General features: G+C 36.4%; 1 protein-coding gene across 1 annotated transcript in view; it reads right to left on the minus strand.

Annotated features, from left to right (window-relative positions):
• The window catches only part of FAF1 (Fas associated factor 1), a 522,933-nt gene that overhangs the window by 373,428 nt on the left and 130,058 nt on the right, over window positions 1–19,447 (minus strand). The window lies entirely within an intron of this gene.

Below are 19,447 nucleotides of genomic sequence, written 5' to 3' on the forward strand. Positions count from 1 at the left end.
GAAGTGGATAACAATATCTGTTTATCAGGTTTTTATGAAACTTGCTAATACATCGAAAGTGCTTAAATAATGCTTGATACACAGAAAAGTACTCAATAAAGATGAACTGCTTTTACAGTAATTATTGTCATATTGATACCTGTTTTTAAAATCACAAATGTTTTTAATCAAAATTTTTGAAGGCAAAGAATAAACACTATAAAGAAATAGACTGCAGACAACTTATTTCTCAGATGTTTCCTCTTTACTTGTTAAATGGCCTACCATCATCAAAATGCTCTATTGATTACAGATAAAATGAGGAGACCAAAGCAGAAAAAAAGTGGGTAGGTTAACAGCTCTACAACTTAAAATTTAAATTTCTTTTTATTAACCTTGCTGTATATTTTTGCAGTAGAAAAGAATTCCAACCGGCAATCCTAGAACAGATCCTAACAGCCAAATATTTTGTTTTAATAAGTTCTAATTAAGTTCTAATTTAATTTTTTTTTCCAGGAGAAAAGAAACCAGAAAGCAGAATGTAAGAAATGTAACCATTCCACAATCTGCTTTTAGTCAAATGCAAAGAATGTTCACTGAACTCTTCCAAGTAGATATCACTACCAAAATAGCCCAACAGGCAGAACCAAGACTGGTCCAGACCAAATTAAACACAAGGGAATATGAGGCAGATCCTAAAACTAATGGTACCTTAACCAATTCACCTCTTGTCAAATTAACATCTATGAGTGAAAATCAAATAGCAGACTGGAAAAACCACAGGGCTAGGAACAAAAGGATTTGACAACCAAGATTTCATTTACTGAAACCAAAATATAAGAAAGGTGTTTTGTGTGAGTGACAGTCACCTACTTCCCCTTCACAGGTCTTTGCCCCACTCTGAGTAACACATTGATTAGACTTTAGTCAGCCTCAGCCTCACATAAACACCCATTCACCCCTCTCCCTTCTGCTCACTGTGTAACTGCCTTCTCTTAAATGAAATGTGGAGAGGAAAGGAAGAATGTCAACGAATAGTCCTTTTTCAGATTGAATTTGCAAGCTAAAACCTAAAAGCAACAGAAATGTCTAAAAGCTAGTTTTTTGGTGTTTCTTTCTTTTTTTTTTTTTTTTTTGAGATGGAGTTTTGCTCTTGTTGCCCAGGCTGGAGTGCAATGGCACAATCTCCATTCACCACAACCTCTGCCTCCCGGGTCCAAGCGATTCTCCTACCTCAGCCTCCTGAGAAGCTGGGGTTATAGGCATGCACCACAATTCCCGGCTAATTTTGTATTTTTAGTAGAAACAGGGTTTGTCCATGTTGGTCAGGCTGGTCTCAAACTCCCGACCTCAAGTGATCTGCCCGCCTCGGCCTCCCAAAGTGCTGGGATTGCAGGTGTGAGCCACCGCGCTCAGCCAAGGCTAGCAGTTTTAAGGGTTTATGAGTTAGACATCCTGCAGTATGCAAGGGAAGATTTTTGGATCGGATGGTTGAACAAAGCCAACAAGCTATATCTGCTTTATATTACAAGCAGCAGCAGAAGGAAAACACTCTTCCTTGTTAATAGCAGCCCTGAATATAGCTGCCTACATTTTGAGGCTGGTGTACATTTAAAATCAATTTAATTCAGGAAAGTAGGTGGCAACTACTCTGTACAAAGAATTGTGCTGGGTATTGTGAACTATTGTTCAAGGAGAAGACAGCCCCAAACCTTGGGGAACTAGGAGGAGGAGTAAGATAAGCACACAAAGAATAACATAAGTACATAAAATATCTACAATATTAAGCAGAATACAGCAAGTGTCTATACCTAATTAAATGGCAATTCCATTCTTCCATCTGGCCAGGTCAAAAATCTCAGAGTTATCCTTCACTCCCTCTTCATTTTAGACGATAACAGTGAACATAAGGTAAAGTTCTTTTCCCAAAATGCCCCAAAGAAAAGAGAAAATTACCTTACCAATGAGTTCTTCTACTTACTTTATTTTTTAAAACAACCAAAAAAAAAAAAAAAAAAAAAAAAAACCTGTTTGGAAAAGACATACATCCTGAAAAACAACTTCAAGGAATACCGGTTTGGGACACTGAAAAGAGGTTACCCAGCGAAAACAGTTAAAAAGAATGGCAAAGAAATTAAAAACAGATTTCATAATTATTTGGGGGTTACAGACTCACAATTAACACTTTTAGATACCAATATAAATAGGCCCATTAAAGATCAATTGAAAGGGTTTCATTGTAAAGTTCATAAATAGCAAATGATTACTTGTGACAGGAGATAAAAATTCCCAGGGAAAGTATCATACTTAGATTTTTTTAAAATGCTTTATTTCAAGTCATGTAAGTAAAAATTAAAATCATGTGTTCTGGAAAATTATAAAAGACACTAAATCTGGTAAAGAGAAAGACTAATTTTAAAATGCATATGAAGAGTATGAGTAATGTTATTTCATAAAACAAGTATAAAAAATTTTCTAAAGTAATATATACTTTTAAATATGCATGCATGACTATTTTAACAAGGTAAATAACTATTTCTTCTACCAGCTTAACAGTTTATATATTCAGGTTAATCAAAACATTTTCACTATTATGTCATTAGAAAAATGAGAATCATATTCAGATACATATAATAAATCCTTATATTTATTTTAAAAGCATCTGAGCTTATCCATTCCAATAGGCACCAAGCCCAATTCAAGTCTCTCCTCCATTATGTGAGCATTCTCAATCATTCTCATCCTCTCTCAATTTTTACTGCCAAAACCTATTTGAAGATAGTTATTATACTGATCATTCATGTAGCACATACCATAGTCTGCCTTATAATAATGTTAATCCTTTTTCTCCTCTATATTTCTTCTTTGCATCAACCATAGCACTTAAAATTGACTGATTAACGCAAAAAAAAAAAAAAAAAAAAAAAAAAAAGGAACACTTGTACATTGTGGGTGGGAATACAAATTAGTACAACTACTATGGAAAACAATACAGAGGTTCCTCAAAACACTAAAGATAGATTTACTGTATGATGTAGCAATTCCACTGCAGGGTATACATCCAAAGAAGAGATAATTGCACTCCCATGTTTATTGCAGCACTATTCACAATAGCCAAGATACGAAATCAACCTAAATGCCTATCAATGGATGAACAGATTTAAAAAAATATGGTGTATATACACAATGGAATATTATTCAGCCATAAAAGAGAATGAAATCATGTCATTTGCAGCAACATGGATAGAAATGAAGGACACTATATAAAGTGAAATAAGCCAGGTACAAGGAGACAAATTACATGTTCTCATTCATATATTAGAGTTAAAAAAAAAAAAAGTTTATCTCATCAAAGTAGAGAGTAGAATGATGGCAGGGGTAGAGGAAGTTGGGAAGGGTAGGGAAAAGGGGAGATATGAGAGTTTAGTTAATTAGTATAAAAATACTGTTAGATAGAAGCAGTAATTTCTAGTATTCAGTAACACAATAGAGCGACTATAGTTAACAATAATTTAGTGTGTATTTCAAAATAGCTAGAAGAGAAGATATGGAATGCTCCCAATACAAAGAAATGATAAATGTTTGAGGTGATGGATATCCTAATTACTCTGACTATATCATTACACACTGTACACATGTATCAAAATATCACATGCAACCCATAAATACATACAATTATTATGTGTCAATTCTTTTAATTGTGGAGGGACAGCCCAAAAATATTTCTGAGACAAACCTTAAATATAAAAATCTAAAACTGTGAAAATGAAGTTTGTAAAACTAGAAAAATATCATGAAAATACTAACAAAAGTTTTATATCTACTAACTACGTAACAAATATTACAAAGTCCTATGTAATACAAGACATAGGACTTTAAGGTAAGAGGGAGGTATTTTTCATAATGATAAAAGGGTCAATCTACCTGGAATATGTATCATTTCTAAATCTGTAGATACCTAAAAGCACATGATCAAAACAGAATTAAAAAAACAGAAAACTCCATAATCATAGGGGAGATTTTAACACATATCTACCAGTAATTGATAGAGAAGGGGAAAAAAACAAAATTAGTTAAGAATATAGAAGACCTGAACACAAAATAACCTGACATAATAACAACTTAAAGATAACTGGATCTAACAAATCCAGACTAGGCATTCTTTTCATGTGTACAGAAAACATTTACCAAAATTTCAGTATGTATTGACCAATAAAGCAAATCTCAATGAATTTCAAAGGACTGAAATCACATAGTATATTCTCTAAACAAAGTGGAGTTAAGCTAGAAAGCAGTACTGAAAAGTTAAATAGAGAATGCATCTATGTTTGAAAATCAAGCAGTGTATCTCAAAATAACTCTCAGGGTCAAAAAAGAAATTAAAACAAAGTAGATATTTAAATTAACGTTTAAATAATAATGAAAATACATGCTGGCAAAACATATGATATGCATCTAAAGCCATGTTTGAGTGGAAATGTATAGCCTTAATGATACATATTAAATATGAAGACTTTAAAAAATGATCTAAGCAGTCATATCAATAAATTACAAAAATGAAAGCAAATAAAAACCAAAGAAACAAGAATTTAAATGTAAAGATAAATATGACAAATTTTAAAAAGAGTAAACAAATACTCTTGCTTGTGTGGAGAAAGCCACAAATATTCTCAAAAGTCCATAAAAAAGAATCCAATAAAAACTGGATCTTTAAGCTGGGCGCAGTGGCTCATGCCTGTAATCCCGGCACTTTTGGAGGCTGAAGCAGGCAGATAACTTGAGATCTGGAGTTTAAGACCAGCTTAGCCAACATGGTGAAACTCATCTCTACTAAAACACAAAAAATAGCTGGGTGCAGTGGCGTACACCTGTAATCCCAACTACTCAGGAGGCCCAGGCAGGAGAATCACTTGCACCGAGGAGATGGAGGTTGCAGTGAGCCAAGATCACGCCACTGCACTGGAGCCACCTGGGAGAGAGTGAGACTCGATCTCAAAAGTCTGTACAAATCCTACAGATATTTAAAAGATCATAAAAGAATATTATGAACTTTATGCCAATAAATATGAAAATTTAGATAGACAAATTCTTAGCAAAACACAACTTGTGAAGACACAAGAAAAAATAGAAAAATCAATTTAGTCTTATATCCACTAAAGATATCAAACCTTTAATTAAAAACCTTCTCATGAAAAAATTTCAGACACAGCTTCACTGTTGAATTCCACCAAACATACCTAAAGAATACCTAAATACCTAAATAAAATATCTGAATAAAAAAATCTAAAGAACATATTTAAAATACCTAAACCAGTATCAAAAGAAAAATGTACATAATTACGACACAGAGCCTAAAAGAGTACTGAGAGATAATCAAAGACAAGTTCAATAAATGGAAGGATATTCTATGTTCATAGACTTGAAGACTTTATACTGTAAATATGTTAATTCTTCCCAGATTCACCTTCAAATTTGATATGATCTCAATTACAATCCTGGAATATTTTTTGAGGAAATTGATAACCTGACTGTAAATTATTTATATGTGAAGATGCAAACACCCGAGAATATCCAAGACCATCTTAGTAAAGAAAAAGCTCAAGGACCTACACTACCAGCTTATCAAGACTTTAAATAAAACAGGGTAGTATTGAATGAAGCAAGTACAGACAAACAAAAAAAAAACAACTAGAGAATTCAGAAACAGTCCCATACAGGTAGGAATACTTGATTTATGACAAAGATGGCACTGCAGACTAGTAGGGAAAGAAGGGTCTTTTTTCTTTTTTTTTGAGACAGAGTCTCCCTCTGTCGCCCAGGCTGGAATGCAGTGGCGCAACCTCCGCTCACTGCAAGCTCCGCCTCCCGGGTTCACGCCATTCTCCTGCCTCAGCCTCCAGAGCAGCTGGGACCACAGGCGCCCGCCACCACGCCCGGCTAATTTTTTGTAATTTTTAGTAGAGGCGGGGTTTCACCGTGTTAGCCATGATGGTTTCCATCTCCTGACCTCGTGATCTGCCCGCCTCAGCCTCCCAGAGTGCTGGGATTACAGGCGTGAGCCACCGCACCCAGCTCAGAAGGGTATTTTCAATAAATGATAGTAGGTTAAATGGATACCCCATGAGAAAAACAAAACTTCAGCCTATCTTATACTAACACAAAATTAACTTTCAATAAATTACAACACTAAATGTAAAAGGTAAAAACAATGCTTCTAAAAGAAACGCAGGAAAACATATTCATGAGCTGAGGTGGACAGATTTCTTTAAAAACAGGATCCAAAAAAACCAAAATCAATAAAGAAAGAATAAACGGAACTGCATTAAAATTAGTTATTCTTGCTCATTAAAGACTCATTAAAAGGGCAAAAAACACAAGTCACAGAATAGATGATGGTCTCTGCAACACACAACAAAAAGCTTCTATCCAGAAAATATAAAAACTCTGGTAAATCAACAGGAAAATGACACACAGCTCAACAGAAAAGTAAGAAAAAGATTTGAATGGGCACTCACAAGACAGCATCCCCAAATGGCTATTAATAATCTGGGAAGTATAATTTAAAACCACAATGAAATGCCTCTAAGTTGAAAATAATGGATTAAAAACAAAAAGGCTGACAGGTAGTGAGTGGCAAGAATGTAGAGCAACTGGAACTCTCAAACTGCCAGTAGAGAGTAGGAGATAGGCTGTACTGACAACCACTTTCATGAAAGCAGTAATGTGACATAATCATAGTGCGGTGAGGGGTGGGTAAGGGAGAGGCATTCCTGTGAGGAGCTGTATTTTAAAGTCAAAGTAGATGATGGAACCAGGCCAACTTGAAGGGTCTGTTGTGTGGTGGGGTAAAATACACAAAAAAGGCATTATCCTTCAATTTGTTTTTTAATGAGATCTCAGTTTTGCTTTCACAGTATTACCTACTGTGAATACAAAATGTACTGTAAACTATACATCAATTCACCCCCAACAAAGCGACCTCTCATTAGAGGCTAACCTCAACAGTGTTGACAACCATCTGCTGCCTTCCTTAACACATTCCACAAAAAGAAAACAGGCATGTGTGCCAAAGTAGGAAGCTGAGACTGCAACTCAGGATTAAAGGCAGTCAAAGGTAACACCCCTTCCCAAAAGTCCATTTCTCTTTCAGAGCATTCTGTACTTAGTGGAAACATCAGGAAACCAAGAAACTACCTACACACCCTTCTCTTTTTTCCTGTTCCACTTGTTTCTTCTAAATCTGGACAGCTGACATTACATCCTGTTACTGAGCTGCCGATTACTGACAAACCAAGAGCCAGCATTCCAGTTGTTTAAACCTCATGAGCCAAACTGCTTTTGCAAATGAGAAGAATAAGAAAAATATCATTCCAAATCAAAAAGCACTACTAGTTTGAAAGAAATTGTGAGGTTACAAAAGAAATAATGGTTTGGTAATTAGAATCTGGCATGCAGGTACCACCTAAACCTTGGTTTCTTGCTATGTCCCTTTTAGGTTCAGGTGAGCTGGTGGAAGAGAACTGCATCTACATCAGAGACATCTAGATTAAACACAGTATGTCTAACTCTCTCCTCATGACCCCCAGGGTATCATTCTTGTTTCTTTTTGTTTTTGTTTTTTGGGGGTTTTTTAGTTTTTTGAGACAGAGTCTTGCTGTGTTGCCCAAGGTGGAATACAGTGGCTTGATCTTGGCTCACTGCAACCTCCACCTCCTGGATTCAAGCGATTCTGCTGCCTCAGCCTCCAGAGTAGCTGGGACTACAGGCACGTGCCACCACGCCCAACTAGTTTTTTTATTTTTTTTTTTTATTTTTTTATTTTTTTGTTGTTGTTGTTGTTGTTTTGAGACGGAGTCTTGCTCTGTCGCCCAGGCTGGAGTGCAGTGGCCAGATCTCAGCTCACTGCAAGCTCTGCCTCCCGGGTTTAGGCCATTCTTCTGCCTCAGCCTCCGGAGTAGCTGGGACTACAGGCGCCCACCACCTCGCCCGGCTAGTTTTTTGTATTTTTAGTAGAGACGGGGTTTCACCGTGTTAGCCAGGATGGTCTCGATCTCCTGACCTCGTGATCCACCCGTCTCAGCCTCCCAAAGTGCTGGGATTACAGGCTTGAGCCACCGCGCCCGGCCTAGTTTTTTTATTTTTAGTAGAGACGGAGTTTCACTATGTTGGCCAGGCTGGTCTCTAACTCCTGACCTCAAGTGATCCTCCCGCCTCAGCTTCCCAAAGTGCTGGGATTACAGGCATGAGCCACTGCGCCCAGCACCACAGGGTATCATTTAAGATGCAGAGACATTGGGGAAAAGGTTGTTCTTACAAACTTTCTATAATAGTTATTAGAGTTAATTCAAATTGACCATTAGATCAATACAGACTGACCATCTCAGCAACTAATACATCATCTATAAAACCTTTCCAACTGTTACCAACCTATATTTTATAATCTGAATAGAATCTGTTATTAGTTTATCAGATAGACTCGCCAGTGTATATTGTGGCTTCCTCCAGAGCTCAATTTTTTTTTTTTTTTAACCAACCCCAATGGCTTCTCATCCTATTTTAAAATAAAAAATAAACACATTTAAAACTTTACTGAAGAACATAAAAAGGAAAGTTGAAAAAATGAGAAGTTATTCCTGACTGCAAAGACTACTGAAATGATGTCAACTGATCCCAAATGAACTTATAAGAATAAAGAAATTCTAGAAGTAATATCAACAGAATCTTTTCTGTAAGCTAAACCCATCTGGAAGAAAAAAAGTTGAAAACAACCAAAACATTTTTGTAAAAGAGTATAATGAAAATATACTTGACCATCATTTGTAAGTAAACATTATAAAGCTACATTAAGGAAAACCATTTGAATCTAGTTCAAAAACAGATTTTAAAAATCACAAAAACAAAAAACAAAGGAATAGCCCCAAAGAAACCACAGTATATAGAAAAATTCGACATATGCTAAAGATGACTTGAGTCAGTAGACAAAGCAGGGATTATTTTTTTAAAAGTTCCTAATTAACAAATAATTAGCTGAGAAGTTAAATCACTATTTACATGGTAATAAATACTTAATGTACTCTTTAAGTGCACTCCATGATCCAGTAGCACTTAAGAACCTATGACTTCCTAAGCTACTCTCTTTCCACCCACAGTGTCTTTACACGTGATGTTTTAGCTTTTTCAGCAACTTCCCTGTCTTTCTTCAAGACTTAAATGGTGCAACTTTAGGCCCCTCCAGAACAAATATAGAATCTGTCTTCTGTATTCCTAAAGCACCATGCCCAGCCTGTCATATTGTACTGCAGATACTGGTGTCTACATCTGCCTGGGAGCTCCATAAGAGCAAAGAATATATCTAGCATCTTTCTCTACACCTTCCTCTTGTACAGTGTTGGGGTTCTTTAAATGTTTGTTGAGCAAATGAATGAATATGATCAAGAGAAAACAAGGTCCCCACTAATAAAGAGTTTTTTCTAATTGCTAGTAGCTTCCTATAGTGGGTTGAATAGTGTGTCTAAAACATTCGTGTCTTTTTCTAAAAATGTGAGCCTTACTTGGAAACAGGATCTTTGTAGATAGAATTAAATTAAGGATTGGGATTACATAATGTTGGATTATGGTAGATCCTAGATCCCATAAGAGTACCCTTATCAGAGACAAAAAAAAAAAAAAAAAAAGGACTGAGACACAGAGAATGCCCTGTGAAGGGTGGTAATGTGAGCCACTCCCCATCGCTCATATTACCACCTGAGCTCCGCCTCCCGTCAGATAAGCAGCAGCAACCATATTGTTCCTGTATGAATAGGGTTCATCACAGGAGCATGAACCCTATTATGAACTGTGCATGCAAGGGATCTAGGCTGTGTGCTCCTTGTGAGAATCTAATGTCTGATGATCTGTCACTGTCTCCAATCACCCTCAGATGGGGTAGTCTAGTTGCAGGAAAATAAGTTCAGGGTTCCCATTGATTCTACATCATGGTGAGTTGTATAATTATTTCATTATACATTACAATGCAATAATAATAGAAATAAAGTGGAGAATAAATGTAATGAGCTTGAATCATCCCCAAACCATCCTCTACTCCAGTCCACAGAAAAATTGTTGTCTACAAAACCAGTCCCAGGTGCTAAAAAGGTTAGGGACCACTGATTTAGAGGACTACTAGCAGAAAAGACATTAGCACCAGCAGCCTCAACAGCTGTTACCACTGTCCAGTACTGGTACAGTACAGTTCCAGCAGTAGCAACAGGAACAAATTGGTTACTCAGCACTTCGCAGACTTAGTATCAACTTTGATAAAGAAAGATTTCTAGCTCTCTTGATTGCCTGCACTAGTAAGTGCCAATAGCACCCTCAGAGTACAGACAGTAAAGATGTTTTCTAAAGCTCCTTGTTTAACAAATATGAGAGTTTGACAAATACTAAATTTAAGGTGTGCAATTTCAATAATATTAAGAAGAAGATCTTCCTCACAGCGCAAGTCCAAGTGAAGAAAATCCTCAAAACCAAAACTTCACAACCTTGGAAAATGATGAGCAAGTACGGATAGTTATTTGTTTTTACTGAAGGTTCCCAATCTCTTTTCCCTGTCTTTATGCTGTTTCTGACTGATAATCCTCTTTCTGTGTGTTTTGGGGAGCTGTTTCCCCATGTGGGAAAATAACATTTTCTGTGTAAATCTGAAAATAATTATGCCTGTAGTTATAAAGTTCCATTTCTTCCCATCCTCTTTGGAAAATACGGCAGAAATAAGAAAAAAAATTAAGCTATTTCTCTCAAAATACAACACCTAGTTCTCTGTTTAAGTCAACACAGGCTTCAAATCTTGGAGTCCTTTTCTGCAGGGAAGATAGGATCTGCAGAGAAGACAATCACTCTACTACGCTGTTATGGCCTTTTTTTCCCCCTTTACACCAACCAATTCTGACATCAACTTTACAATTCTCCAACCCTCTGAACACCAGCTGGGTCTCCAACAATTCAATTCTATTCTGACACTAACTACCCAGAGTTAGTGTCAGATTCCGTAGGTTTAAGAGTCCCACAAGATTGCCCTCACTTCAAATGCCAATTCCAAGTATTAGGTTCCCTGGTTACCCACAATGCAGTCCATCTTGGCTACAAATTTGAAGTTTCCACAAGCCCCTCCTGAGGTTTGATATTTTGCTGGTTCTCACAGAACTCAGGGAAATGCTTTTTCCTTACCATTACAGGCTTATTATTAAAAAAAAAAAAAGAAAAAAAGAACTCAGGAACAGCCAAACGGAAAAGATACATAGGGTGGTAAGGTGTGTGGGGGCGGGAGTATGGGAGACAGTGCTTCCATGCACCCTCCAGGTATGCCAGCATCTCAGCTGCTCACTGCATTCACCAATCTGGAAGCTCTCCAAATCCCGTTGTTTATGGGTTTTATGGAGGTTTCATTACATAGGCACAATTGATTATCATTAGCCACTGGTGATCAACTCAATCTCCATCCCCTGTCCTCTCCCCAGAGGTCGGGGGGCGGGGGGGGTCATGCTGAAAGTTCCAAGCTTCTAATCAAGGCTTCATCTTCCTGGCGACTAGCCCCCATCCTGAAGCTATCTAGGGGCCCACCAAGAGTAGCCTCATTAGAACAAAAGACACTTCTATTGCCCTTATGGCTCAGGAAATTCCAAGGGTTTTAAGACCTCTGTGCCAAAAATCAGGGACAAAGACCAGATATCTTTCTGTGATACCACATCTGCCCTTACCATTTCAAATTGTAAAGTTTCTTTCACAATTATTTCTCCTTTTCCAAATATTGATCACATTCCAGGCACTCATGAAACCACATTACTCCCTTAAATGGTCTCTCTGCATTCATCTGGTTTATCCCCTTTGATATGGTTTGGATTTACGTCCTCGCCCAAATCTCATGTCAAATTGTAATCTGCAATGTTAGAGGAAGGGCCTGCTGGGAGGCAACTGGATCATGGGGGCAGATTTCCCCCTTGCTGTTCTCATGATAGTGAGTTCTCATGAGATCTGGTTGTTTAAAAGGGTGTAGCACCTCTCCCTTCACCATCTTCTTCCCGGCACCAGCCATGTTGGATGTGCCTGCTTCCCCTTTGCTTTCCTTCCACCACGACTGTAAGTTTCCTGAGGCCTCCCCAGCTATGTTTCCTGTACAACCTGCAGAACTGTGAGCCAATTAAACTTCTTTTCTTTATAAATTACCCTGTCTCAGGTAGTTCTTTATAGCAATGCAAGAATGGACTAATAACCCTTCCAACCCATCCTACACATTCTGTCAAAGTGAAACTCATAAGACCACTAACAACATGTCATATCTCTGCTCAAAACCCTTCCCAAGAAATCAGAGTTACTGGGAAAGACAGGTAAGAGGTCAGGAAACACTTAATTCAACCTGCTATTAAATGGATGATAACTGAGGCCAAGAGACCAAGACCAAATTATACCAACTTGCCTAAAAGAGTATGGTAAATAGGCCGGGCGCGGTGGCTCAAGCCTGTAATCCCAGCACTTTGGGAGGCCGAGACGGGCGGATCACGAGGTCAGGAGATCGAGACCATCCTGGCTAACACGGTGAAACCCCGTCTCTACTAAAAACTACAAAAAACTAGCCGGGCGACGTGGCAGCGCCTGTAGTCCCAGCTACCCGGGAGGCTGAGACAGGAGAATGGCGTGAACCCGGGAGGCGGAGCTTGCAGTGAGCTGAGATCCAGCCACAGCACTCCAGCCTGGGTGACAGAGCGAGACTCCGTCTCAAAAAAAAAAAAAAAGAGTATGGTAAATAAGTGGCAGAACCGAAACTAGAAACCAGGTCCCTTAACTACTATTCCAGTACTCAGGATGAACAAAATAAATAAATATAAAAGTCACAACAACCTCTATGGAAAAACTGATATATTTTAGCCTCCCTAAGGAAAAGTATATTCATAGTGTGGGGATTAGAAGGAGGCTCATTAATCTCCATTCAATAATAAACATTTACTGAACACTGAATATCTGTGAGGTATGACTTTCAAGGAATTCACAGTATTACAGCAAAAGGCTTGAAAACAAATAGTTATAATGTAGTTCTATAACAGATGTATGCACATGGCAAAGGAAAAATACCTAATACAGCCAGTGAAGGCATTATAAAGACTTCCTGTAGGAACTTACTCTTTGGAGTCTTGAATAGTGAATGCAACAGATAACACAGCACAGAATGAAAGACTGGGGTAGTAACAATTATAAGGGCAAGGAGTTATGACAGACTATAGCTTTAATTCCATTTTTCAGTGTGGCTGAAGAGTAGCACAGATGTGTGGAAGTACGTGAAGATGAAAAGGGAAGGCAAGAACTAGATTATATGAAGTGCTTTATTTGCCATTTTCATTCTATCAATGAAGAGAAGCAATATGACCAGAGTGGGATTTTAGGAAGATCACTCTGGAACAGCATGGAAGCTTAACTAAAGGAAATAAGGTTGAATACAGAAAAACTGAGTAAGTAGGCTCTTTCAGTAATCCAAACTGACACATAAGCAATGGTAGTGTTATAAAAAGTTAAGAGAAAGATTTAAAAGAAATTTGCTTATGTACATTGGAAAGAATGCAGACTTTAGAAAGTTTAAGACCTAAATTCAAATCCCACAGTCACTGTCTATGAGCTTTGCAACTTAGAACAAATCATTTAACAGGAGGCTGAAGCAGGAGATTCACTTGAACCCAGGAGAGGAGGGTTACAGTGAGCTGACATCGTGCCACTGCACTCCAGCCTGGCAGCCTGGGTCTAGGTGACAAAGCGAGACTCCATCTCAAAAAAAAAAAAAAAATCATTTAACCTCGTTAAGCCTATTTCTAAATCTCTACTATGAAACTGTAAAATTGGAGACACCATCTAAACACAGTAGCTGTTGAAAGGATTTAATAAGATTCATGAAAATCATCGAACACATAGAACCAGATATTAAATATGTACTTAAAAAACATTAGTTCTCTTCCCCATTTCTTCTCCCCTAGAGCCAATTAGGTAAGAGTATAGTAATTGTCGGACGCCTTCCAGATGTGCAACTGGTCTATTTGGGTAGATCAAGGCACCATTACCAGGGAATAATATAAAGAGGAAAAAAGGAACAAGTTTGTGGTACACTGCATTTAAAATAATCTGTGGGACATCAAGGTTGATACAGGGAAGACTCCAAGGCTTAGGAGGGAAGTCTGGGCACAAAAGTAGCTAGCTATGATCTTGGGAATACTTCTCTAAAACTCACATTGTTCATTTGTAAAGTGAGGAAAATACCACCTATCTCGTCTATTTAACAAAATAGAAATAGGATGTACATAAATGCTCTCTCTGTACGTAGTTTTTTGGGGAATTTTTTTGTGTGTGGTTTTTGGTTTTTGTTTTTTTGGGTTTTTTTGTTTTTTTTTTTTTGTTTGTTTTTGAGACAGGGTCTCACTCTGTTGTCCAGGCTGGAGTGCAGTGGTGTGATCATAGCTCACTTTAACTTTGAACTCCAGGGTCAGGCGATCCTCCCATATCAGCCTCCCAAAGTGCATGAGTCACCACGCCTAGCCATATGTTTTGTAAACTGCAAAACATTCTAAAATCATGAAGCATTATTAAACTGTAGGAAACAAAATAATAAGTATTGAACATATATTCAATAATCTCTTACAAAGGATAATGTTAGAGACAAAAATTGGACCAAAAATAGTAAGTTGCACTGTCCTAATGTTACAGTTTATTCTTTGTGGAGATTTTGTCCCCAGCTTTTTTGTTTTAAAAAATTTCCAGCTAGAGAACACTTGAAAGAAAAGTACAATGAACATCAATGTACCTTTCACATGGATTTAATAATTGTTAATACTCTGACAAGTTTACTTTCATCCTTTCTAGTCAAATACATATACCATTTCTTTCACATTTGAAGGTAAACTGCAACCTTATAAACATACACAATTATGATGTGTCAATCAAAAATAAAACAATTTCAAAAGAAAGTAAATTGCAAGCATTATGACACTCTGTCCCAGCATTAGAATAAGGATATTCTCTTTATAACCACAATATCATTATCAAAGTCAAAAAAATTAATATTGACTCTATATTGCAACTACAAAATAGTACATATTTGAATTCTTTCAATTCTTCCAATTGTCTCTTTGTAAGTGTATATTATGTCTTTTTCTTTTTTTTTTTTTTTGAGACGGAGTCTCGTTCTGTTGCCCAGGCTGGAGTACAGTGGCACGATCTCTGCTCACTGCAAGTTCTGCCTCCTGGGTTCAAGCCATTCTCCTGCCTCAGCCTCCCGAGTAGCTGGGACTACAGGCACCCGCCACCACACCCAGCTAATTTTTTGTATTTTTAGTAGAGAACGGGTTTCACCACGTTAGCCAGGATGGTCTTGATCTGCTGACCTCGTGATCCGCCCATCTTGGCCTCCCAAAGTGCTGGGATTGCAGGCGTGAGCCACTGCACCCGGCCGGATACTCCTGTATACAATGTGTCCCTTAAAAACACAAAGCACCTCTATCACCACTTAAAAAACAAAATCAAATCATAAAGGCATGCACAGCTTTTTAAACGTATTTTGGTATATCACAACAGGATGGTTTTATGGACTGAATCATCTGTGGTAAAGCCTGCAGATACCATCAGATGGTGGATGTTTCTTTAAAAAATAAAATAAAATGAAGAATCTATATTTGAGGATATTCATCAACTGATATTTTCAAAGTCCCGAATTGTTTAACAAAGCATTTTATCCTATGAAACTCATGTAAACTATAAAATTAACATATAATATTACACTAACTTATAATTTTACATGTTAATGTAAAATTTTACATGACTTTTAATTTTACATATTAACGTAAAAGTGTAAGTTATAAATATATAATTATATATAATTTTATATAAGCTATGTTTTGTTATAAATATATATAATTTTACATGAACAAGTCTGCATGTAGAATTATAAATTTAAGATATACATATTTTATATAATTATAAAAATTAAATTATAAATACACATTATTCTGCAATTTTTCTAGAAAATATCTGTGACAATCAGCTGCTCCCACAGACGTTACTGGGTTTTGCAAATATAAACATTCTAAATAATGTAATTTCCTCTCAGAAAAATAACATGCAGAGGATTTTGTTTTGAAAACTCCTTAAATGTGATAACTATAAAGAATACATCACTATTACTATTAGATTTAGTGCCGGGCGCAGTGGCTCATGCCTGTAATCCCAGCACCTTGGGAGGCCGAGACGGGTGGATCACGAGATCAGGAGATCAAGACCATCCTGGCTAACACGGTGAAACCCCGTCTCTACTAAAAAAATACAAAAAAACTAGCCGGGCATGGTGGCAGGCGCCTGTAGTCCCAGCTACTCAGGAGGCTGAGGCAGGAGAATGGCGTGAACCCAGAAGGTGGAGCTTGCAGTGAACTGAGATCACGCTACTGCACTCCAGCCTGGGCGACAGAGCGAGACTCCATCTCAAAAAAAAAAAAGATTTAGTAATAACTCTTTCAAAATTGTAACAATAAAAGTATCCAAATCAGATTCAAATTTAACTCCGACCAATCCATCAGATGATGTTCTTTCTACACTAACACTGGAAGCTGAATATATGTTTCCAGTATTCACTATCAAATTATAAACACCTAAGATCAATGTTTGTGACAAAAACACAAGGGGGAATATATCCAACTTAGCTGTGCTACCAGGCACACCTATGACCTCAGGTACTGCTTTTTTTGATGTGATTGGAGCACAAAGAATTCTACTGCAAGAAGCAGAGAAGTTTTATTCATAAAAAGAAATACATATTTATTATATTTCTTACCCTGCTGCTTGCTTAATGACTGCATTTTTTATTGGCAACTGTGCAAGAAACGCAAAAAAAAAGGAGTTCATTTCATTTCTACTATTATTTGTATAAACAAGAAAAAAAATCAAGCTACTGCCTACTTATGAGATGCATTTGCTTGCGTTAATTTATAATGGTGACACCAACACCAAGCAAATGACTACTATCAAATGGTCACGCACTCCAAGTTCACATACTCTCGCTAAAAATTCGCAATATTTGTTTGATATGCAAAGAAGTCTGGTATTAATAGACTTTAGTCTTGTTTCATATTTATAAATTACTATTTCTCCAGGTGCTTTATTCAACCAGAATTTCATAAGGCCATGATTACTAATAATAGCCTGACAAGAGAAAAAAATGTCAGTAAATAAAAGTAATAAAGAAAGGGCCTATATACTGTTGATTGGATTTTGCTAATTCCAACATTTTATGCTTTCACAGGAAGCAAGAGTGAGGAGTTCTACACAAGGAGACTTATGACCTGTCAGGTCCTTATAATACCTATTTCAAGATGGCTACAAACCTGTTTAACCTTCAATACCAGAAAATAATTTGACAAAAACTAGTAACTGAAAAAGGAGAGAGAAAAATATCTGGATATGCCACACTGAAAACAAATACATTACAAATCAGATCCTACTACAGCCATCCCAAGATACTTGAAAAAGAATAAAAGAAAAAGAATTTCAAAAAGCTAAGGCTTTTCAAATTTAATCAACTTCCAAACATACAAAGCCTAGTTTCTGACTCCTTATACTTCAATACTATGAACAAACCCATTCCTCAAAGCCATTGCATAATATCTCTGTATATCTAACTGATGTTCAATAAGGGACAAGGCAATTTAATAAGGAAGGAATAATCTTTTCAAAATTGGTGCTAAAACAACTGAATGTCCATTTGGCAGAAAAAATAAAAAAACTTCAAACCTACACTCACACCATACACAAAAATCACCTCAAAATGTATCATATACCTTAACATAAAAGCTAAAAACTGTAAAATTTCTAGAAGAAAACATAGGAAAAAATCTTTATGGCCTTGGTTAAGGAAAGGATTTCCCACAGAGGACAAGAAAGTATAAATAATAATTCATAAATTGAATTTTATTCAAATTATAACCTTTGACTGTCAAAAGACCCCACTAAGAAAATGAAATGGCCAGCCACATACCAGAAATGTGTTTATTCTACAAATACATGACAAAAGACTAGTATCCACAATATATGAAGAACTTCTATAACTCAGTAAGAAGAAAATCTAAATATTTTACAAAATCTACAAAAGATTTTAATAGATACTTCACCAAAGGAAAACAAATAGATGGCCAGTAAGAATACAGGAAGATTTATAAGGAATCTTCCTGTGACAATGGAAATGTTCTATACACTGCTAAAGGTATTAAATACACAGATGTATAGAACTGTCAAAAAACATCTAACTATATACTTTAGATTTATGTATTTCACTTTATAAACATTATAACTAATAAAAGTATTCCATAATGACCAGTGTTAGCAAAGACCACACTGTTATCTATATATTGGTATACTTCTCAGGCACAACCAGGCAATTCATATCAAATTTGACTAAGCAATTTCACTTTTAGGAATTCATCCCAAGAAAATTGTCAGACAAGTAAATATAAGGGTATTTACTGCATCACTGTTTTACTTATGGTAGAGAAAATTACAGAGCCTACATTTATATTAATAGATTAAATAAATTATAACATCTCCTATAATGAAATACAACTCAGTCAAGAAAAAAATGATCAAATGGGTTACTGAAGTTAAGACTGGTACTGATGCCACATATTACTGAGACTGGAAGTCCATCAGGACCCAGTCCCTTCACACATGAATGCTATTATTTGATAAAAATAGCTAACAGTGAACACAAACTGTAAGAGTGGTAACAGTAACCTTACATTCCAACAACAGCACTACTATGGCCAAAGATCTGGCGCAGCAATGGCTCCACTACAGCACTAAGAACAAGATTTAAAAGAAGTTTCAACAACAGCACAGGATAGTGAATGAAAAAGATCCTTGCTGATACTGATTCGTAAATCCCCTTGACACACATATACAAAATTTTGTCTTCAACATTTATATATTTTCTCTCATCTACAGGCTTCAAAATTTTTAAGATATTTGTGACCCAAAAGAGTTTAAGATAAATTGGTATGTATGTACACATGCTTATATATAATCACAGGAAGAAAAAAAAGACTAGAAGGAAACATACCAAAGTGCCAAAAGTTGTAGTGTAAGATGGTGACTTTCTCCTTTGTGTTTCCACATAGTTTTAAATTTTTCAATAATATCCATGTATGTTCATGCATTAAAACAAAATACATAAAAAAAAAAAAATACCAGTAAACTCAGAAGAAATATAGGATAAACCAAGCCTTTTTTTCCCATTTCTTTCTTTGCCTTTAGGGTTGTAGTAAAAAGGAAGATAAAGGCCTAGGCCTTTGACTAGCAAAGAAAAGAAAGATATGATGTTATCTGAAAAACAACATTTTGAAGTGGCCAATCTGTTAACATGGTAAGAAATGAAGATAATTGTAAAAAGTAAAGAGCCAGATAGTAAAATTTTTTA

This window comes from Rhinopithecus roxellana, chromosome 12, assembly GCF_007565055.1.
Source record: "Rhinopithecus roxellana isolate Shanxi Qingling chromosome 12, ASM756505v1, whole genome shotgun sequence".
Classification (NCBI taxonomy): Eukaryota; Metazoa; Chordata; class Mammalia; order Primates; family Cercopithecidae; genus Rhinopithecus; species Rhinopithecus roxellana.